Raw genomic sequence first — 24417 nt, 5'->3', positions numbered from 1 at the left:
AATGTCCAGGCGTAATTACGGCCAGAGGTGGTTGTTCTGGGTACTGATTTCTCAGGATCTATGCCCCCAAATTGCGTGAAAATGTAATCACATGTCAGTTCTGGTATAATATATTTGTCCAATGAATACCCGTTTATCATCTGCATTTCTTCTTGGTGTAGCTATTTTAATGGCCAGTAGTGTATATTTCGTGATTTCAAGATAGGTAATCAATCATTGCAAACAGTCAAAACCCTCAAATAACTCAAGAGTGTTGGTAAAAAGATTAGGTAAAGGAGAAAATAATTAAAGGCCAGGATGTACCCATCGACACACGCCGCAAGGTAGCTTGCGGAGTACAGATACAACTGTAGAAATAACACTGTTTATGAAAGTAAATGGGAAGGCATCGTCATCACTGAGTAACGAACCAAATGGCGAACTTGGCTGACTGGTTGTCGGACACAGTGGCCTACTACCCGAGCTTACTGAAGGCAGAATGGGCTACCTGGGCGACGACAAGAAATAAACAGTACAGTGCTGGGAACAGCATTGTCATATATTGAGGGAAACGCAAAATGATACACCATCAACCCCAGTCCAATATTCAACAAACTTTGTGGAGTTGTTCATCACATAACAGTTATTGACTGATTAAACTTCTATTCGGAGCCAATGCCGATCATCAATGCAAAGTGTCGTCGAACGGATGCGAAATCACTCTTGTATTCGTAGTGGCATGCAAGAAAACACCCTCTGATTACCATATTTAGGAATTTCTTGCGTACCTGAAACGCAGACTCTGTTACTTCAAGACGACTACTGGTCGGAGGCTGGCGTGAAAGTATAGACTACGTCTTCACATCGCGTCCTACAATTTTTATTTTTTATTTTATTATATTTTGCTTATTTTTACCTGACGTGTTCCGCTACGGATCCTTCTCTTGAGCCAACCTCTTGAGCTCAGACCATCTATATCTACATCATCATACATACTCGGTAAATCACCGTATGATGTGTGTCGGAAGGAACCTTGTACCATTATTAGTCATTTTCTTTCCCATTCCACTCGCAAAGAGAGCGAGGGAAAAACAACTGTTTATATGCCTCCGTGCGAGGCCTAATTTCTTTTTCCTCCGTGGTCGTTACGCGAAATGTACGCTGGCGGGTAGACTCTTTCTGGAACCGGTTTCAAATGCTGGTTTTCTGAATTTTCTCAATAGCGTTCCTCGAAAAGAACGTCGTCTTCCCTCCAGGGATTCCCATTTGAGTTCCTGAGGCATCTCCGTAATACCTGCCTGTTGATCGAACCTACCTGTAATAAATCTAGCAGCACCCTCTGAATTGCTTCGATATCTTCCTTCAATCCGACCTGGTGCCGATCCCAAACACTTGAGCAGTACTCAGAGCGGGTCACACTACACGGTCTCGTTTACTGATCAATAACACTTTCCTAAACATCTTCTAATGAACCGAAGTCCACCATTCGCCTTCCCTACTACAGTCCTTACATAGCCGTCCCATTTCACATCTCTTTCCACCATTACGCTTAGATATTTAATCGACGTGACTGTATCAAGCAGCGCACTACTAATGCTGTATTCGAGCATTACTGGATTGTTTTTCCTACTCATTTGCATTAACTTATATTTTTCTACATTTAGAGCTAGTGTTGCACTTCTCCCGTACATTTTCAATTAACGTTTGGATGTAAAATTTTTCCTGGCAGGTTAAAACTGTGTGCCGGACAGAGACTCGAACTCGGGACCTTTGCCTTTCGTGGACAAGTGCTCTACCGACTGAGCTACCAAAGCACGACTCACGACCCCTCCTCACAGTTTTAATTCCACGAGTACCTCGTGTCCTACCTTCTATACTTCACAACGTCTCCTACCTTCTATACTTCACAAAGGCTCTCCTCCGAAACTTGGCCGCGAGAGGCAAAGGTCCCGAGTTCGAGTCTCGGTCCGACACACAGTTTTAACCTGCCAGGGAATGATTCATATCAGCGCACACTCCGCTGCAGAATGAAAGTCTCAATCTGTTGGATGTATTCCAACCTTGCCAAGAAGGTTGTCGTCTGTTGTGTTTACACACGTTCTGTCATCCTTTCCTCTTTTTCTTGTCGGTGTTTTCATACGTTCCTTTCTTCCCTATAATATCAGTCCATTTAATTTTCAACATCCTTCTAGGGTATCACTTCACGATTGTATTCTGTTCGGGTTTTCCAACAGTGCTGTGCTCCAAATGTACATTCTCAGGAATCTTTTTCACATTAAGGCCGATATTTGATATTAGGAGAGCCATGAATGCCCCCTCTTTCTGTGCTAATCTGCTTTTTGTGTCGTCCTTAGTTTGCTCGTCATGTGTGGTTTTACTTCTAAGGCAGTGATCGTCAAACTGCGGCCCGAATCAAGAACTCTTGCAACCCGTAGTTCTCAGTCGTATTTCACAACAGTATGTATCTAGCAGATAACAGTCGAATTCTAAAACAACAACTAACCTTAAGAGCTTCTTAAGAATGTAGCTTTCCTGCTCAGTAACAGTCAAAAACACTTACAAAATGGTTCAAATGGCTCTGAGCACTATGGAACTTAACATATGAGGTCATCAGTCCCCTAGAACTTACAACTACTTAAACCTAACTAACCTAAGGACATCACACGCATCCACGTCCGAGGCAGGATTCGAACCTGCGACCGTAGCCGGCCGCTGTGGCTGAGCGGTTCTAGGCGATTCAGTCTGGAACCGCGCTACCGCTACGTTCGCAGGTTCGAATACTGCGTCGGGCATGGATGTATGTGATGTCCATAGGTTAGTTAGGTTTAAGTAGTTGTAAGTTCTAGGGGACTGATGACCTCAGATGTTAAGTCCCATAGTGCTCAGAGCCATTTGAACCTGCGACCTTAGCAGCAGCGCGGTTCCTGACTGAAACGCCTACAACCTCGCGGCCACTTCGGCCGGCAAAAATACTTAGAGTAATATTTTAAGATGTCTTATTTTGATTGACGATGGTGAACTCGGCCGTGGTGGCACTTGCCTGTACCTCAGGGGCAGAGGGGTAAGTAACACGACCACTGCGAGGTTAGAAGATGTGAGAGAGGGAATGTTCTATTTTCTGTGTTCCAATACTGGCATCCTAAGGGCGTGTGCCGCACCGGTCACCCGCTATCGTATACATCTCAAACGGAAGTAACATGGATTCGTGAACGCCCTTCATGAAAACACTCTTCTTCAAACGTGGTACTTATTCGTAGCTAGGAACATAGAATTGATTAACACTGTTGTATTACAACGCAACGAGTAGGAGGAAAATGACATTCAAAACATTTAGTACACATTTGTGATCGTGTCTCGTCTTCGGTAACACATTTAAATACACTGTCCACTGACCACCTGTCAAAAGCCTGAATAACGACGTTTCGCAGCGCTGACGTAGCGAGACGTGCAGGAAGAGAGTCAGTCAGGTTGTGGAAGGTACCACCGACAGGGATGTGGAGCCATGCTGTGGCCACTTGCGCTACGTTTATCGGGTGACGATTTACAGCCCCAACAGCCCGATCGCGATAGTACTACTGATCCTCGATAGGGTTTCAACCTGGTTAGTCTGGTGGCTAGCGGAGTACAGTTGTGAGGTGCCGGGGCAAGCAGTGTATTTAACACTAAATTCTTCTAGAAGCTACATATGTACATGATGCGCTAAGGCCCCCCCTATTCTAACTCCGACTTTTGCTGTTGCACAAGGATTAAAAAAATACGCGAACTGACTCTAATCAACCCTGCCAGTGGAGTAGAAGAGAGTTTGGCACCTGCAATAATTTAATTTGATAAATAAGTTAAATAAACGAAGGTCTCATTAACATAGTGAGGAATGATAGGGTTGCTCTACCGATTAACAGAATGAAAGTTCTGTCCAAAATAATAATATGATTTATTAAGACTAAACACAAAATAATAAACAAAAACACATGAAATATTTATAATACATCAAATTGGCTCAAATTGGATACTCAAACAAACGCTGTGAATGTGAAGTTGTCCCTAAACTAGATTGTGAGGCTTATGACGAAGTGGTATGTGCAGCCAATTCCTTGCAACTCAAATCTTAGAGAAAACACATAGCCAACCCACCATTAATTGCTGCTACCCAAGACAGAACGAAGTTAGAAAAAAGACGAACAGGCACGCTCTGCTGAGCTCTGATTATCACCTAGGAAAATCCCTACCTGCCGGTGCTGCGGACATACATTACCAAACTGTCTTCTTGACTGCCAGGACACGATCTGGCGTACCGGAGCTGTTGGCTGGTTGCTTCGACGTCCTCGACCGAAAGGCCAGAGCCGACTACCCACAAGAGCACCCGTACAAAACCGAACACAGAACATTCCCGCCCCCACGACAGTGGCCGTGGTTAAACGTTCCAATCATCAACTCGAAAACCGGCGGAAAATTCCACTCCATTGCCGGAACGCTACCATTCCACCAATGGAGATTCTTGGCGCCAATTTCTGCGCCGATCTTGCTACGTCACGGAGCTATGCCCTGAGCAAGCCAATCACAGTTACTATTTTGCAGAAAGCGCGGGAATTTTTCCGCCACAGCTGCCTGGGTACACAAGTCATTCCCACGCCTCGCTGGTAGCCCGCCAGAAAGTGTTTTCGCTAAGTTTCTGCGAAGTAACGGAACCTCTAGCCCAGCCGCTACTTCAGGCTCTGCGGGCGTGCCTCTTGACAATGTCGGCGTCTGGAAAGCATTCACTCGACTCCCTCACACCTGTCGGTTTACCCTTTCAAAGTCAAACAGAGCCCGCCTGTCACTGGACCACCCGGGTGACGAGAGACGCTGCGTGGGAAGTCCGTGTGTGGAGGAATAGCAACATTCCACCGCATGCAATTAGAGAGGAGAATCGTAAGATAGAAATATGGGAGGGGGCTCATGCCACCTCTCACAGTAAACCATCTTGGTGCACATACACTGTGAGTTGTGTGACACATTGCACTGTCCTGCCGGTAAATGCCATCGTGCCTAGGAAAACCACTGTGCATGTAGGAATGGACATGATCCACATGGATAGATGCACACTAGTGTTGAACCACTGTGCCATCCAGAATGACGAGATCTCCCAGGGAATGCCACTAAAATATTCCCCAGACGACGGCCTGTAGGCTTCCGATGACTGAAGCAGGGTGTTTGCTTTCAGACATTTCCAGGCGATGGAGCGCAAAACGAGATTCATATGAAAATGGCCACCTGTCGCCACTCACTGGGCGTCCAGTTTCGGTATTGGTGTGCCAAAACTTCTTCGCAGATGAACTGCAGTCAGCCTGGGTGCACGAACCAGGTGCCTGCTGCAGAGGCCGATATGCAGAAACTTCTGTTGAACAGTCGTTGAGGACACACTGTTGGTAGTCCCTTGGTTCATCTGGGACCTCAGTTGCTCAACAGTTGCACATGTAAGTGATAGTTAATTTAAACCCTCAGCTGCCGACAGGTGTTGTTGATTTATCTCGATGGGGACAGCTGAAAATGTGTGCCCCGACCGGGACTCGAACCCGGGATCTCCTGCTTACATGGCAGACGCTCTATCCATCTGAGCCACCGAGGACACAGATGAAGAGCGCGACTGCAGGGACTTATCCCCTGCACGCTCCCCTTGAGACGCACATTCCCAACTGTCCACAATTCTACATATGTAATGTACCTAACAAATTTTTGCCTATCCACTCATTACTCGCGCACACTTTGGCGATTCCGTAAAAGTTCGGGCAACCTGTGCGCATTCGCACAGACGAAGGTCAGTGACTGGGTAACCTTTAACTATATATATGAAGACAGTAACTGTTCTCGAAAGAGTAATGAGTGGATGGGCAAAAATCTATTAGGTACATTACATATGTAGAATTGTGGACAGTTGGGAATGTGGGTCTCAAGGGGGGCGTGCAAGGGATAAGTCCCTGCAGTCACGCTCTTCATCTGTGTCCTCGGTGGCTCAGATAGATAGAGCGTCTGCCATGTAAGCAGGAGATCCCGGGTTCGAGTCCCGGTCGGGCCACACATTTTCAGCTGTCTCCATCGAGGTATATCAACAACACTTGTCGGCAGCTGAGGGTTTCAATTAATTATTATTTATTCTAGAGAAAGCTGGACGGTCATCAATAGCATCTGTTCTTTCAAGAACAGTTACTGTCTTCATACACTCCTGGAAATTGAAATAAGAACACCGTGAATTCATTGTCCCAGGAAGGGGAAACTTTATTGACACATTCCTGGGATCAGATACATCACATGATCACACTGACAGAACCACAGGCACATAGACACAGGCAACAGAGCATGCACAATGTCGGCACTAGTACAGTGTATATCCACCTTTCGCAGCAATGCAGGCTGCTATTCTCCCATGGAGACGATCGTAGAGATGCTGGATGTAGTCCTGTGGAACGGCTTGCCATGCCATTTCCACCTGGCGCCTCAGTTGGACCAGCGTTCGTGCTGGACGTGCAGACCGCGTGAGACGACGCTTCATCCAGTCCCAAACATGCTAAATGGGGGACAGATCCGGAGATCTTGCTGGCCAGGGTAGTTGACTTACACCTTCTAGAGCACGTTGGGTGGCACGGGATACATGCGGACGTGCATTGTCCTGTTGGAACAGCAAGTTCCCTTGCCGGTCTAGGAATGGTAGAACGATGGGTTCGATGACGGTTTGGATGTACCGTGCACTATTCAGTGTCCCCTCGACGATCACCAGTGGTGTACGGCCAGTGTAGGAGATCGCTCCCCACACCATGATGCCGGGTGTTGGCCCTGTGTGCCTCGGTCGTATGCAGTCCTGATTGTGGCGCTCACCTGCACGGCGCCAAACACGCATACGACCATCATTGGCACCAAGGCAGAAGCGACTCTCATCGCTGAAGACGACACGTCTCCATTCGTCCCTCCATTCACGCCTGTCGCGACACCACTGGAGGCGGGCTGCACGATGTTGGGGCGTGAGCGGAAGACGGCCTGACGGTGTGCGGGACCGTAGCCCAGCTTCATGGAGACGGTTGCGAATGGTCCTCGCCGATACCCCAGGAGCAACAGTGTCCCTCATTTGCTGGGAAGTGGCGGTGCGGTCCCCTACGGCACTGCGTAGGATCCTACGGTCTTGGCGTGCATCCGTGCGTCGCTGCGGTCCGGTCCCAGGTCGACGGGCACGTGCACCTTCCGCCGACAACTGGCGACAACATCGATGTACTGTGGAGACCTCACGCCCCACGTGTTGAGCAATTCGGCGGTACGTCCACCCGGCCTCCCGCATGCCCACTATACGCCCTCGCTCAAAGTCCGTCAACTGCACATACGGTTCACGTCCACGCTGTCGCGGCATGCTACCAGTGTTAAAGACTGCGATGGAGCTCCGTATGCCACGGCAAACTGGCTGACAATGACGGCGGCGGTGCACAAATGCTGCGCAGCTAGCGCCATTCGACGGCCAACACCGCGGTTCCTGGTGTGTCCGCTGTGCCGTGCGTGTGATCATTGCTTGTACAGCCCTCTCGCAGTGTCCGGAGCAAGTATGGTGGGTCTGACACACCGGTGTCAATGTGTTCTTTTTTCCATTTCCAGGAGTGTATATACAGGGTGAGTCACCTAACATTACCGCTGGATATATTTCTTAAACCACATCAAATACTGACGAATCGATTCCACAGACCGAACGTGAGGAGAGGGGCTAGTGTAATTGGTTAATACAAACCATACAAAAATGCACGGAAGTATGTTTTTTAACACAAACCTACGTTTTTTTTTAAAATGGAACCCCGTTAGTTTTGTTAGCACATCTGAACATATAAACAAATACGTAATCAGTGCCGTTTGTTGCATTGTAAAATGTTAATTACATCCGGAGATATTGTAACCTAAAGTTGACGCTTGAGTACCACTCCTCCGCTGTTCGATCGTGTGTATCGGAGAGCACCGAATTACGCAGGGATCCAAAGGGAACGGTTATGGACCTTAGGTACAGAAGAGACTGGAACAGCACATTACGTCCACATGCTAACACCTTTTTATTGGTCTTTTTTACTGACGCACATGTACATTACCATGTGGGGTGGGGTACACGTATACACGTGGTTTCCGTTTTAAATTACGGAGTGGAATAGAGTGTGTACCGACATGTCAGGCCAATAGATGTTCAATGTGGTGGCCATCATTTGCTGCACACAATTGCAATCTCTGGCGTAATGAATGTCGTACACGCCGCAGTACATCTGGTGTAATGTCGCCGCAGGCTGCCACAATACGTTGTTTCATATCCTCTGGGGTTGTAGGCACATCACGGTACACATTCTCCTTTAACGTACCCCACAGAAAGAAGTCCAGAAGTGTAAGATCAGGAGAACGGGCTGGCCAATTTATGCGTCCTCCACGTCCTATGAAACACCCGTCGAACATCCTGTCAAGGGTCAGCCTAGTGTTGCGGAATGTGCAGGTACACCATTATGCTGATACCACATACGTCGACGCGTTTCCAGTGGGACATCTTCGAGCAACGTTGGCAGATCATTCTGTAGAAACGCGATGTATGTTGCAGCTGTTTGGGCCCCTGCAATGAAGTGAGGACCAATGTGGTGGTCGCCAATGATTTCGCACCATACATTTACAGTCCATGGTCGCTGTCGCTCTACCTGTCTGAGCCAGCGAGGATTGTCCACGGACCAGTAATGCATGTTCCGTAGATTCACTGGCCCGTGGTTTGTGAAACCCGCTTCGTCGGGAACAGGTAGAACTGCAACGCATTCTCTATTAATGCCCATTGACAGAATTGCACTCGATGATTAAAGTCATCACCATGTAATTGCTGATGTAGCGACACATGAAACGGGTGAAAGCGGTGACGATGCAGTATGCGCCTGACACTACTTTGAATCAGTCTACCGGCTCTCGCAATGTCCCGTGTACTCATGTGTGGGTTCATGGCAACAGCAGCTAACACACCAACTGGTTCAAATGGTTCAAATGGCTCTGAGCACTATGCGACTTAACTTCTGAGGTCATCAGTCGCCTAGAACTTAGAACTAATTAAACCTAACTAACCTAAGGACATCACACACATCCATGCCCGAGGCAGGATTCGAACCTGCGACCGTAGCGGTCACGCGGTTCCAGACTGAAGCGCCTTTAACCGCACGTCCACACCGGCCGGCCAACACACCAACTGCACCCGCTTCCCCTGTGACGGGCCTGTTACGGACCCGTTTTCGTGCTACGACCATACCTGTTGCATACAGTTGGCGGTAGATGTTTTGCAATGTGCGGCACGTTGGATGCTCTCTGTCCGGGTACCGTTCTGCATACACTCTGCAGGCTTCAGCTGCATTTCGTCGACACTCGCCATAGATGAGTATCATCTCCGCCTTTTCAGAGTTCGAATACACCATGGTCACAGTTCCTACAACACTACACTATCACAGACGTCTGGTAACACGGTGTACTACAGTTGGTCTGCGTGCGGAGACGAATGCAGAATAACAACAGCAACAAGCGCTACATGCGACAGCTAGACCAAACCACAACAGTGCCTACAGCCACACTCGTAAACACGGTCGTCATCGTAAACATGTCCCTGCAGATGCTGCTCGCCGACCGTGGCCCGTGTTTGTTACAACACGCAACTGAACGTTGGAGGTTTCAAGCGTCAACTTTAGGTTACAATATCTCCGGATGTAATTAACATTTTACAATGCAACAAACGGCACTGATTACGTATTTCTTTATATGTTCAGATGTGCTAACAAAACTAACGTGGTTCCATTTTTTTAAAAAGCAGGTTTGTGTTAAAAACATACTTCCGTGCAATTTGTATGGTTTGTATTAAACAATTACACTAGCCCCTCTCCTCACGTTCGATCTGTGGAATTGGTTCGTCAGTATTTGAGGTGGTTTACGAAATATGTCCAGCGGTAACGTTAGGTGACTCACCCTGTATAGTTGCACATGTATTCGTCTACACATCTCCGCAGCCGTTGTTCTCCCCTGTCATCTCTGGCCAGTGGGGCAGGACAGTTTCCATGCCGCCAGTTTCGAATAGGGCCATTTTCTCATGCACGATATAGTTTAACCACAGCGGCATACGAACAGTTTACAAACGTAGCTGTTTCGGAAATGCTTTCACTCTTGGCCTAAACGCCAATGACCACAGTCTTTTGCACATCACATAAATTGCTTTGTTAGCGCATTACGACAACGACTGCACTGTTTTCCGCGTCTCACACACTTCTAGGGCTGCCACCAGCCACCTGTGAGTGGTTATTGCACGTTGAGGTCGAACACAGGCGGTAGTCACATTAATGTGACTGGATCGTATATAAGTACTATTTACTGTTATTAAACAATTAGCCATCCGCTCGCACAAAGAACTCAACAAAAGTTTGTCAGACAATTAGAGTGGCACAACTTTGGGATCTCTGAGGATGGCAGCAATCAGAAACAGACAACAGTCGACACGAGTTTTCGAAGTGGTGGCGACTTTAACAATCTCGGCGGCCGGCGGCCAACTTATCTCGTCCTTGTGATAGCTAGTCTATTGGAGACTCATAACATATTAATTTATGCAGGTCATCAGTTACTAAAATGGTCCTATCCGGCCCCAGATGCCGCCCGACTATGTCAGTATTGGCTCTGGAGCAAGAAAGTTTGACGACCATTGTTCTAACGTATCAGAAACCCTTAACTTCGTCTCCTCGTGGCCCTCTATTCTTGTTTAGTTCAGAGTTGTAGGCGACAAATCAGGAGACCAGACAGGCGAGTCAAAGATCCGTATCCTCAATGCGTTTTTGGTGTGAACTACGGAGCGGGGTCTGCATTAGCCTGCTGTACTACACTACACTTAAGAGCCAAAGAAACGGGCACACTTACCTAACATAGTGTAGGGCCCCTTCGAACATGCACAAGCGTCGCAACCCGACGTGGCATAGACTCGAATAATGTCTGCAGCAGTGCTGGAGGGAACTGACACCATGAATCATGCAGAGCTGTCCACATAATCCGTAATAGTACGAGAGGGTGGAGATCTCTTCTGAACAGCACGTTGCAAAGCATCCCAGATATGTTCAATAATAATAGTCATGTCTGGGGAGTTTGGTGGCCAGCGGAAGCATTTAAACTCAGAAGAGTGTTCCTGGAGCGACGCTATTGCAATTCTGGATGTGTGGGGTGTCGCATTGTCCTGCTGGAATTTCCCAAGTCCGTCGCAATGCACAGTGAAGATGAACGGATGCAGGTCCTCAGACAAGATGCTTGCGTACGTGTCACCTGACAGAGTCGTATCTACACATATCAGGGGTCCCATACATTCCAAATGCACACGCCACACACCATTACAGAGCGTCCACCAGCTTGAACAGTCCCCTGCTGACATGCAAGGTCCATGGATTCATGAGGTTGTCTCCGTACCATTATACGTCCGTCCGCTCGATACAATTTTAAACGAGACTCGTCCGACCAGGCAACCTGTTTCTAGTCACTAACAGTCCAATGTCGGAGTTGACGGGCCCAGGCGAGGCGTAAAGCTTTGTGTCGTACAGTCATCAAGGTTACACGAGTGCGCCTCCAGCTTCGAAAGTCCAAATCGGTGACGTTTCGCTGAATGATTCGCACGCCGATCCTTGTTGATGGCCCAGCATTGAAATCTGCAGCAATTTGCGGAAAGGTTGCATTTCTGTCACATTGACCGATTCTCTTCAGTCGTCGTTGGTCCCGTTCTTGCAGGATCTTTTTCCGGCCTCAGCGGTGTCGGAGATTTGATATTTTACCGGATTCCTGATACTCGGGGTACACTCGCGAAATGGGCGTAATGGGAAAATCCCCACTTCATCGCTGCCTCGGAGATGCTGTGCCCCTTCGCTCGTGCGCCGACAACAACACCACGTTCAAACTCACTTAAATCTTGATAAGTTGCTTTGCAGCAGCAGTAAGTGATCTAACAACTGCGCCAGACACTTGTTGTCTTATACACGCGTTGCCGACCGCAGCGCCGTATTGTGCCTGTTTACGTGTCTCTGTTTTTGAACACGCATGCCTATACCAGTTTCTTTGGCGCTTCAGTGAATTTGGTACCGCTGTCATCAAGTGTATGGGAACAGGGTTTGCAGCGCTTGACACATACTGGCGAAAATTCAGAACAACAAATCAGTCCTGTTGTCATATCGAACAGCTCCCCACACGAAGATTCAAAGAGTCGGTGAAGTATGGGTCCCAGGAATCGATGCGTCTTTTGATCTTTCACCAGGTCGTTTACGAACACGATGGCTTCGTTCTGGAAGCCACAAACAAAAGCGACTCAATGTCCCAGGTGACCCTGACTCCACACAATGCAAGTCTCTGTTTATGGAGTATAGTGAAAGCAGTTGCAAGAGGTCCATGACTAAGGAATTTATTGCTAGCGCACGCGCTGCCTGCGATATGTGTGCTACAATAGAATTACAGACTAGGGAGCAGCGTCGGCAGCAGTAGTGGTAGTAGCTCGCAGTCGGGCGGTTGGGTCAGGTCGCTCTTAGAGAGCAGTTGTCTAGTTGTATAGCTCACAGAGAACACTTGAGTCCTGTATGGAATTACCAAGGCCGGTCGTGGAGAACGATGGCGGTGCCTGAGCGATGTAGTGTAAGGTAAAACCAAAAATTACTATTTATTGCCGCGCGCATATGTAATTTGTAACAACTGATTTTGTACTATTGTTATATATATAAATGTTTTTAAAGAATCTTTTAATAATAATCTTTCTTATAACAATAATTTTTGACAATCATTCATCTGAATTTAAACATTTTACTAATTTCTCCTATCCATGGTCATCCCGATTATCGTAAAGAAAAATCAGTTATTTCTTTTTATACATGACAAATCTAGCGGCCAGCACTGCACTGGGCTGTGCCAGAAAAATTTCTTATAGGAGCAGATATATACGGGTTATCCGGCGACTTCATTGAGGTAAGAACTTTCAATTTATTCAGAATGACTTTTCAGAGCCATGACACAGCACTGCTGACGTCCAGATTTACCAGTTTAAATTCACGGTTAGTTAATTATTGAAAGATTTTATATGAGTCGCATTTTCATTGGGAGGTTGGTCACATTTTATTCCGAGGTTACGGAAAGAATTTATCTGTTGGGAGGTTACACAGTAAATGATATTTATGGCAACTCGAGATCTCAACCTGGAGTCCAATAATCTGCTGCCGCCGTTTCGTGGTGACACTCTGCCCAGATTGCGGCTACTACAATCCCTGTTTTCGGCATAGGCAGTCCAACAGACCTTTGATTCTCTCGTTGGATTGTGTTGTGTAAGACTTCATACACGAAGGTGAGGAGAGGTGGGCTATAGCGTGGTGTAGCAGCTGTCGTCATCTGAAAGCTGTACAGGAGCAGAAATGATTAAAGAGCAAGTTAACACAAGAAACAAAAAAATTACTTAACTTGTATTTCTCCAACATATGAAGACTCATTAAAAATAACGCAGCAGGAAACAGAGTCCAGCTACCACACTATCAAGCAGCATGAGATTCCCTGATCAAAAGCGCGAACCATGGTACCGAAGCACAGCGACTCCAGTGGCTGAGCGTCTGCCGCCAGCCACCCTACACTGCAGTAGCAGAGGGCGCTCGAAGTTCAGAGCCGCTGGTTGTGTGGCTCAGCGGGTGTGCTCCAGTGGGCCCACAGGATCCTGCACGACCGCTACTGATGTCGAACGGAAGTTGCAGTTCCATTGTCAACTGTGATACGCCTGTGGTATTGCTATATGATAACACAGATTGTCCATCTGGAAGGATCTGTCACTACTCTTTTCACCATACTATTGTCTGAGTCCCTCTCCTCGCAATACGTTTTGCAGTCTAGCTGTCAGATCTACCGGTTTAATGCTACGATGTCCGACATACCAATGACTTGATGTTTCTCAAGGTCTGAACGGTTATCACCACCTGCACGTGCACGTCGCCTGGGCATGCTGTGTTGCCGTCTCCAGCTGAAAAGTTCCAGTAACGTTTAGACACATCCAGTAGCCCCTGTGTTACCATTATTCATCTGTAGGAATGGATTTTTTTCTGTAAACACTCCTCACAGGCGTGTAGATACTGCAGTATCAGCTTGTTACCGTTTGGCTATGGTGTTGATGATGTAATACTTTCCATGTCTGTCGAAGTGTGAAGAACAGGAAATCCCTATAAACGTGCATCTATTATGTAATCCCTAGTTAAATTGTGTTATGAAATGTCTAGGAACCAATAACGTTCCAGACATTGGTGTAATATTGGGCTAGATACCCAAAATTAAAGTTGTAGAACGCATTAAACTGTTACACTTAATATGCACCAGAGAACACACCACTGGAGAATAGCCAAAGGACTGGAAAACGTCTGTATTCTATTTACATCTTTCATAAAAAGGGGTCAGCTGGAGGGAACCGGTTAGTTAATATAACAAGCGCCGTAACTCCACTGTACATACAAAAGTAAAATCTGAAATCTAGTTCATGATGGAAATCATTACGAGGTTTGTTCAGTGCAGGATAAACCTAAATAATATTCAACCAAATACGAAAACTGTAAGTTATATACTCCTTGGCTTATGTGTTTTCCTGTTTTGTGTAATATGTAACTAATATTGACAAATGATCAATGAATTTGGCGTTTTCCTCATTTTGCACTTTCGCTGAAAGACCTTTGTGACAGCCGCGGTATATGTGAGCGGAGATTCATAAGAATTTTGCATTGTCCGATGAATTATGACGCAGGACTGAATACTGGATTCATAACTCCCTACGAAAGCTCTTGGTGCGTGCGGTGGCGACATCGCAACTGGCGGAAGGATAATAATTAACAACTTGTGGTTTAATGGTGACTTTACCATTGATGCTGGTGGTAAAGACGAATTGGCATATTTACTCGGAAGATAAATTGACTGAATAGCTGGAGCACAGTTTAGTGTTTAATTGAAGGAATGTGATATGGAAAATACTTTCTTATATATGGAGATGATCGTGAATTATAGGAGAAACTGAAAGAAAGAGGTAAGATGACAATGTGCAGTAAGATGTTGCTATCAGGCATGCCGTAACGAAGAAAATGAAAAACTAGTCACATTCGCTCTTTTTGACAGCTACAAAAGTTGGATCGTGTGGGAAAATTACAAAACCACCAACGATACTTTCGATGTGAGCTCTTCACGCAGAATACCACAGTCGTCTCGGGGCGAAAAAGAACTCAGACGGTCTTCCACGAATTTAACGCTCTAAATGTTCCTACTGCACCCATTAATGATGTCGTACGTTCCTTCACCAGATATTCAGTAAAAATGCAGTTAGACTGGAAGTGTCCATCATGTAAGGCAGTATTCATGGCAAAAGATCGCTCGGCATGGCAACTACGTCCATTCATTCAGCTATTCGTTCATCCATTCATCCATCATTAATTCGTTCATTCATCGTTTTCCCTGGATCGCATCAAGGAGGAGGCCCTTAATAGATGTCGAACGATTCAAGTTACACATTAATAATAGAGTAACAACTCTAAAAATCTTAGTTTATACACTAATCAATAATAAATAACCACTGCACTACTTAATGCTATTTCTTCTTACGTCAGTTAAAACTTGGGAAATTAGAATGATGGCCACGGTATTGGAAAAACTGCTGCTTACTAAATAGATGCTACCTATCTTCTATCGGTATGTTAATGTTTACTTTATTACATTTGTATTTTCAAAGAAAATAGTTACCTATATCTGTAACAACAGACGCCCTTCTACAGTACACTGCAACGAAAATCTAGATAAGCAGACCGTTTTTAGTAGAAGTGGCCACCGAGATATGGTCTTCATTTGTTTTTGAACTGGCACAGACTGACAGTTTCCTATTTTATGTTAGCTGGGAGGACGTAAGTCAACTCTGATCCGTGAAAAAAAAAAGGACAATACCACCGTTCTGCCATTGAAGTTTTCTGAAAGAAGCTGAAGATCGCTCTTGGCAGTGACGTCTCCACAGAACTAGTATCCGAGGACTAAGTCATGCATTCACGTTAACAGTACAAAATAGAATGACCCGTAGAGTAGTTTCAGTACCCTATTCCGATATAAAACTTTGGTGTTCCTAGATTTTGGAGACTCGGCGAATGTCTTATCGTAAAATGACTGTTTTCGCAACTCACTACAGAAAACGCCGAAGAGTCTGAGTAGTTGCTACATAAACTTTTTCGCTGAAAATGTTAGCATACGTCATTCACACATTCAACGAGACAAGTTGCGGCCTGGAGCCGGTCGGTGCACGCGGCGTATCTAATCGCCACTGTACCACCCCACACACATGCACGTCAAACGGCATTAAAACGAACGGCTCAGAAACGTGCCAATCGCAGCAATATCTGACAAACGTTGTACAATTATTTCCAACGGCTCTGCCGCGTTCATTTCGGTTCCAATTGCCTGGAAAGATCGCTAATAAATAATTCCTCGAACAAAAGAACCTCGTATCGGGGCAGTTAACAAATCAATTTCACCCATTTAGTCCGAAACTCGTTATTTTAATGCCGGTTATCTTTGCGGGCGCGCGCGGCTGGCCGGCGCTTAGGAAGCCGCTCGTCATTTGTTATCTGCGCATGCGCGTAGCCCCCAAACGCCAGGGGCGCACTTTTTAGCGCCGCGTCAGTTGCACCGGGCAGCCAGCGTATAGCGATGCTAGGGTATATCGCGCTTAACGCACACGCAGTGTACAAGAGCGCTAAGCTGACTTGTTACCGATGTACTGGCATGCATGTCAGTACAATGTTGTGTAACACAAATCTCCAGTGGGCGGACGCACTAACTACTCGATTCCCAAGATATAGTTGGCCTAAATGTTGCTCAGCGCCTCTATTAGTAAATCTTCAAAAATGTGTTAGTTTTGAGTTCTACAAAACAGACCCTCCTACTCTTTTCGACTGTATCCCAATTCCGTATCAGGAAACGGTGAGCTAATTACGTGTAGCTTTGGATGAGTACCTTAATTGGGCAGAAAATATTGTCGCCACATGCAACTTCTGGTTGCTTCTCTGCCCTCCAGAATAACAGAATATAGACACAAAGACATAACAAAAAAAGTACCACAAAGCAATTATCCAAATTGGACGGGAACTGGTAAATTTGATGCACGTTTACAGACAAACAAATGATTAAAATTTCAGAAAAATTGGATAATTGATTCAAGGGAAAGAACTTCACAAATTGAGCAAGTCAGTTCGGCGATGGTTCATCTCTGGCACTTATGCAAGCAATTATTATCCTTGACATTGACTAATCGAGTTTTGGATGCCCTCCTGAGGCATATAATGCGTCTGCCCAATTGGCGCTTTAGATCGACAAAATCGCAAGGTGTTTGGAGGGCCCTACGGCCTTGCTGCAGTGGATACACCGGTTCTCGTGAGATCACCGAAGTTAAGCGCTGTTGGGCGTGGCCGGCACTTGGATGGGTGACCATCCAGCCGCCATGCGCTGTTGCCATTTTTCGGGGTGTACTCAGCTTCGTCCCGGTAGGCCACTCGTGGCCTGAAGACGGAGTACCCATAATGATACAAACGTTCTCAGTCCCTCCTGGAATCTTACTGACCGTAGTTGAATTCCCATTAGTAATGCGTCTCACTTCGAACTGAGTCCTGAGGACCAGCAAAGTGTCTGGAGACGCCTCGAACAGCTATGGGACACCAGCCTGACTGTCGCCAGCCATGCGGACTGACAATCAGAGTCATGATCTTGAGTGCCGTTTCTTTTCATAGCAGGACCGCTTTGGTTATCACTTGTGGCGCCCCTGCAGCGCACCCGTACGCCGACGATAGTCCACGCCTCGTTATCTACATCTACATGGATACTCTGCAAATCACATTTAAGTGCCTGGCAGAGGATTCATCGAAGCACCTTCACAGTTCTCTATTATTCCAATCTCGTATAGCGCGCGGAAAGAATGAACACCTATATCTTTCCGTACGAGCTCTGATTTCCCTTATTTTATCGTGGTGATCGTTCCTCTCTATGTAAGTCGGTGCCAACAAAATATTTTCGCATTCGGAGAAGAAAGTTGGTGATTGGAATTTCGTGAGAAGATTCCGTCGCAACGAAAAACGCCTCTCTTTTAATGATGTCCATCCCAAATCCTGTAACATTTATGTGACACTCTCTCCCATATTTCGCGATAATACAAAACGTGCTGCCTTTCTTTGAACTTTTTCGATGTACTCCGTCAGTCCTAACTGGTAAGGATCCCACACCGCGGAGCAGTATTCTAAAAGAGGGTGGACAAGCGTAGTGTAGGCAGTCTCTTTAGTAGGTCTGTTACATTTTCTAAGTGTCCTGCCAATAAAACGCAGTCTTTGGTTAGCCTTTCCCACTACATTTTCTATGTGTTCTTTCCAATTTAAGTTGTTCGTAATTGTAATACCTAGGTATTTAGTTGAATTTACGGCTTTTAGATTAGACTGATTTATCGTGTAACCGAAGTTTAACGCGTTCCTTTTAGCACTCATGTGGATGACCTCACACTTTTTGTTATTTAGTGTCAACTGCCATTTTTCGCACCATTCAGATATTTTTTCTAAATCGTTTTGCAGTTTGTTTTGATATTCTGATGACTTTATTAGTCGATAAACGACAGCGTCATCTCCAAACAACCGAAGACGGCTGTTCAGATTGCCTCACAAATCGTTTATATAGATAAGGTGCAGCGAAAGGCTTATAACACTAGCTTGGGGATCGCCTAAAATCACTTCTGTTTTACTCGATGACTTTTCGTCAATTACTACCAATTGTGACTTCTCTGACAGGAAATCGCAAATCCAGTCTCGTAACTGAGACGATATTCCATAAGCACGCAATTTCACTACGAGACGCTTTTGTGGTACAGTGTCAAAAGCCTTCCGGAAATCCAGGAATACAGAATCGATCTGAAAACCCTTGTCAGTGGCACTCAGCACTTCATGTGAATAAAGAACTAGTTGCATTTCACAGGAACGATGTTTTCTAAACCAATGTTGGCTGTGTGTCAATAGACCGTTTTCTTCGAGGTAATTCATAATGTTCGAACACAATATATATTCCAAAATCCTGCTGCATATCGACGTTAACGATGTGGGCCTGTAATTTAGTGGATTACTCATACTACCTTTCTTGATTATTGGTGTGACCTGTGCAACTTTCCAGTCTTTGGGTACGGATCTTTCGTCGAGCTTTCTCTGCCTCGTGATGACTGAGTGTTGTGTGATGTCCTTAGGTGAGTTAGTTTTAAGTAGTTCTAAGTTCTAGGGTACTGATGACCATAGATGTTAAGTCCCATAGTGCTCAGAGCCATTTGAACCTTTTTTTTTTCGTCGAGCGAACGGTTGTATATGATTGTTAAGTATGGAGCTAACATCAGCATACTCGGAAAGGAACCTAATTGGTATACAGTCTGGACCAGAAGACTTGCTTTTATTCAGTGATTTGAGTTGCTTCGCTACTCCGAGGATATTTACTTCTACGTTACTCATGTTGGCAGCTGTTCTCGATTCAAATTCTGGAATCTTTTCTTCTTCTTTTGTGAAGGCATTTCGGAAGGCTGTGTTTAGTAGTGTTTTGTTTCCCTACATGGCAAACCATCCGGGGCTTACATTTCAGCAAGATAATGCCCGCTCGCTCACAGCGACAGTTTCTGTTGCTTGCCTTCTTGGTTGCCGAACCCGAATTGAGAACATTTGGAGGACCAGGTTGGGATTTTGACGATCTAACGCGCCAATTGGACAGACTCTGGCACGACATCCCTTAGAAGGATAGCCACCAACTCTGTCAATCAATATCAAGCCGAATAACTGTATGCATAAGGGCCAGATGTGACCCGACACGGGACCGGTGCGTTATTAACTTGCTCAGCTGATAAAGCTCATTCCCTTGAATGAATCGTCTAATTTTCCTGAAAATGTAATCATTTGATTGTCTATTCATGTACATCACACATACAGATTTCCGTTCCACTCGGATATTTCCTTCATGGTGCTTTGTTTATTTTTCTTATTTTATTTATTTATTTATTTTTTTCTTTAAGGGTATTTCTGCAGGTTGCGAAATGTACACTTGCGCAACAAATTTTTCTCCCGAGTCTCCACTATTGCGATATAATCTGACATGGAAACTCTGATACCGAGCGCGTCGGGTTTCGAATCGGCGCCAGACGGCCTGGTCCTCGAATACAACCAGAGGTCTCTCCAGCCGTCGCGCCGTAAGCCGTGGCTGCGCGCGCGCTCCTGGCCCGTGTATAATGTGAGGGCGCCACGGTGGAGCACGTGGTCCCAGCGGCCAGTAGCAACGTACTCTATCAGGTATTTAGGCGCCTGCCTCTCGCTCAGCAGGCAGTCTGACATTCGCGATAGTCTATCGACATCTCGCCTACAGACAGCCTGTTTACTTGGATTCCGTGTACGAGTGGACGTTGCGGATTCGTGAGGTTTTGTTGGTGACCCCGTTGCTACATTACTGGCCATTAAAATTGCTACACCAAGAAGAAATGCAGATGACAAACGGGTATTCATTGGACAAATATATTATACTAGAACTGACATCTGATTACATTTTCACGCAATTTGGGTGCATAGATCCTGCGAAATCAGTACCCAGAACAACCACCTCTGGCCGTAATAACGGCCTTGATACGCCTGGACATTGAGTCAAACAGAGCTTGGATGGCCTAATGGTACAGCTGCCCAGGCACTTTCAACACGATACCACAGTTCATCAAGAGTAGTGATTAGCGTACTGTGACGAGCCAGTTTCTCGGCCACCATTGACCAGAAGTTTTCAATTGGTGAGAGATTTGGAGAATGTGCTGGCCAGGGCAGTAGTCGAACATTTTTTGTATCCAGATAGGCCCGTACAGGACCTGCAACATGCAGTCGTGCATTATCCTGCTGAAATGTAGGGTTTCGCAGGGATCGAATGAAGGGAAGTGCCACGGGTCGTATCTCATCTGAAATGTAACGTCCACTGTTCAAAGTGCCGTCAATGCTAACAAGAGGTGACCGAGACGTGTAACCAATGGCACCCCATACCATCACGCCGGGTGATACGCCAGTATGGCGATGACGAATACACGCTTCCAATGTTCGTTCACCTCGATGTCGCCAAACACGGATGCGACCATCATGATGCTGTAAACAGAACCCGGATTCATCCGAAAAAATGACGTTTTGCCATTCGTGCACCCAGGTTCGTCGTTGAGTACACCATCGCAGGCGCTCCTGTTTGTGATGCAGCGTCAAGGGTAACCGCAGCCATGGTCTCCGAGCTGATAGTCCATGCTGCTGAAAACGTAGTCAAACTGTTCGTGCAGATGGTTGTTGTCTTGCAAACGTCCCCATCTGTTGACTCGGGGATCGAGACGTGGCTACACGATCCGTTACAGCCATGCGCATAAGATGCCTGCCATCTCGACTGCTAGTGATACGAGGCCGTTGGGATCCAGCACGGCGTTCCGTATTACCCTCCTGAACCCACCGATTCCATATTCTGCTAACAGTCATTGGATCTCGACCAACGCGAGCAGCAATGTCGCGATACGATAAACCGCAATCGCGATAGGCTACAATCCGACCATTATCAAAGTCGGAAGCGTGATGGTACACATTTCTCCTGCTTACACGAGGCATCACAACAACGTTTCACCAGGCAACGCCGGTCAACTGCTGTTTGTGTATGAGAAATCGGTTGGAAACGTTCCTTATGTCAGCACGTTGTAGGTGTCGTCACCGGCGCCAACCTTGTGTGAATGCTCTGAAAGGCTAATCAGTTGCATATCACAGCATCTTCTTTTGGCGGTTAAATTTCACGTCTGTAGCACGTCATCTTCGTGGTGTCGCAATTTTATCGGCCAGTAGTGCATTTGCTTGTTGCTGTTCATGGTCTTGCTCGGTCGTCCGTCGTTGTTCGTGTGCGTCCTTCCCCGTTCGTTTTGTTTGTTCGCGGGCCGCTTCCGTTTGGTCTTGCCGCGCTTTCGTTCTCGGTAACCACGCGACCGGTCCGGTCGCGGTTGCAACAGTAACTGTACACGGTTATAACTAACCAAGAATGTTTGTGCGCGTTGTAGCAACAACATATTTCTATTTGACCATACATTACTATACATCAAGTTAAGGCAGTTGTAGCCATAAAAGTTACATAACTACCGTACGCTTTGTCTACTTCACCAGCTCCTCAGTGTCCATGCACGCCAGTACATCGCACTGCAGGTTAAGTGCCTGTCATCTCATCATAATCGAACCACAAGGTCTCACCATATCTTTGCCTATCAATAAAACAAAAACACCGGCAAATTTCTTCTCTATTGCTGTTGTCCGCTTCTAGACCAAGCTACCACACAGGTGTTGGAGCAGTACTTTACTTAGGATGGGTAGGACAGAAACAAGTCAAGTTCTAAGTGAGATCAGAATTGAGAACGAACCTTCAGTTTGACAAAGAAACTAAACAGCATAATTCTGACACATTGGACCATCAAACACAACAGTTGGTTAAAAAATTTCACCAATCAGCAAGGTATGGAAGCATGTGCAACCGAAGTAGAAGCTCATAATAATCATTCGTAATAGTAATGGTGCACTGAGTACGAGCAGGTAATTTTAATCTGTTCACAAATCACTTTGACGCTCAATTGGCCTATGAAGCTCTATTGGCCTATTTAATAACAAAAAAGTGAGAATTAGTGGTTTCTGATGATTTTACTGTACATTTTCTTGAAAACTCTTTCAGTAAGAACTTGCGGCCAGTAGCATTATCATTCAACTTCATTCAACTTCATCCACACTGTTAACTTTCCAACATGAATGGAAAAGGGTTCAAGGATGGCCACTGATAAAAACTTTATAGAAATCTCTAACCAAAAAATTATATTACGAAACCAATAATAAGTAGCCTCTCAGACCATGTTATGCAGTTCCTCCTGCTAAATGTTAATACTGATCAGGATATAAAATCTACTAAATCTGAATTCGAGATGATAGTCAGTAAGCCAAAAATGTTAATTGTTTTAGAAAGCTCCTCATAGTCATGGATTGGAGTGATGGATACAATGACCATAGCATGAATAAGAACTACAACACTATTATTAATAACGTCCTTAACTTATTTGAAAACTGTTTTCTCCCAAAACTAACCCAGATTAGACCAAAGTCTATTAAAAAATCCATGGATTATTCGAGGAATAAAGGCATCCTGTAAAGACAGAAAGGAACCTAATCTGTCAGTCAGAAACAGCTCTGATTTAAATGCTATAAAAGAAAACTTCTAAAAATATTGAAGATAGCAATACAGACATCAAATCAAATGCGTTATCAGAAAAGGATAGACACAGCAGGTAACAAAATAAAGACAATATGGGATATAGTCAAGGAAGAGACTGGTAGAACCTGACATGAAGAGGGCCACAGTGCATCAAGAATAAATGATACATGGCTAACAGCTGTGTGCAGTGTTGCTGAACTTTTCAATAAGCATTTCATAACTGCTACTGCAAAGATGAGGTTGTCAGGTACAGTACATGCTGCTATAGAAAATCTGAGACCAGTCACTACAAATAACTAGAATAATATAACTGTGACCCTCAGAACACCAATAGAAGTAATATTCAGCATAAAATCCTTAAAATCAAAAAATTCTAGTGACTATGATAATATATCAACAAAGTTGATTAAACAGTGTGCCTTACCTCTCAGTTTAGTGACAACTTACGTTATTTGTGTAATCAGTCTTTTATTCTGGACATTGCCTGAATGGTCGAAATATAACTTTCTATAAGCAAGGAGACAAAGAAAGACCACCAACTTTCGTCCTATTTCACTTCTGCCCACATTCTAAAAAGCTTAGAAAAGGTAATATAGTCATCTTCTTAACCACCTGTCCACAAATAAATATTATCCAAGGCACAGTTCAGATTTCTAAGGAGTTCTGGTATTGAGAAGGGTATCTACACATACAGTGAGAATGTACAATAAATTATAGGCTACTGGTATATTTTGTGAGCTGTCAAAGGCATTTAACTGTAAATCACAATATCCTTTTAAGTAAATTAGAATATTATGGTGCAACAGTAAATGCTGTGAAATGGTTGAAATCCTACATCTCTGACGGAAAACAAAGGGTATTAAAAGGAAAGAGACATGTACTAAGCTATCAGGCATCATCCAGCTCGGAACTAATGACGTATGGTGTTCCTCAAGGTTCCATTTTAGGGCCCTTATTCTTATGTATTTCAATGACCTTTCATCAGTAACATTACTAAATGCTAAGTTTGTTTTGTCTGCAGATGATGCAAATATTGCAGTAAATAGTAAACCAAGTATGGTCTTACGAAGGTAGGCTAGTGAAATTTTGATGGACATTAATAAATGGTTCCCAGCCAGTTCACTGTCACCAAAC

At 45.3% G+C, this 24417-nt stretch overlaps 1 non-coding gene across 1 annotated transcript; it reads right to left on the bottom strand.

The window, feature by feature from the left end:
- Positions 1-5510: 5510 nt before the first annotated feature.
- Positions 5511-5584, bottom strand: Trnat-ugu (transfer RNA threonine (anticodon UGU)). Its single transcript has one exon. It is a non-coding gene; the product is annotated as a tRNA-Thr (tRNA).
- Positions 5585-24417: the final 18833 nt, after the last annotated feature.

This window comes from Schistocerca cancellata, chromosome 2, assembly GCF_023864275.1.
Source record: "Schistocerca cancellata isolate TAMUIC-IGC-003103 chromosome 2, iqSchCanc2.1, whole genome shotgun sequence".
NCBI lineage: Eukaryota > Metazoa > Arthropoda > Insecta > Orthoptera > Acrididae > Schistocerca > Schistocerca cancellata.
Note: the sequence above shows the minus strand (reverse complement) of the source record. Positions and strands in the feature narration are given on the sequence as shown.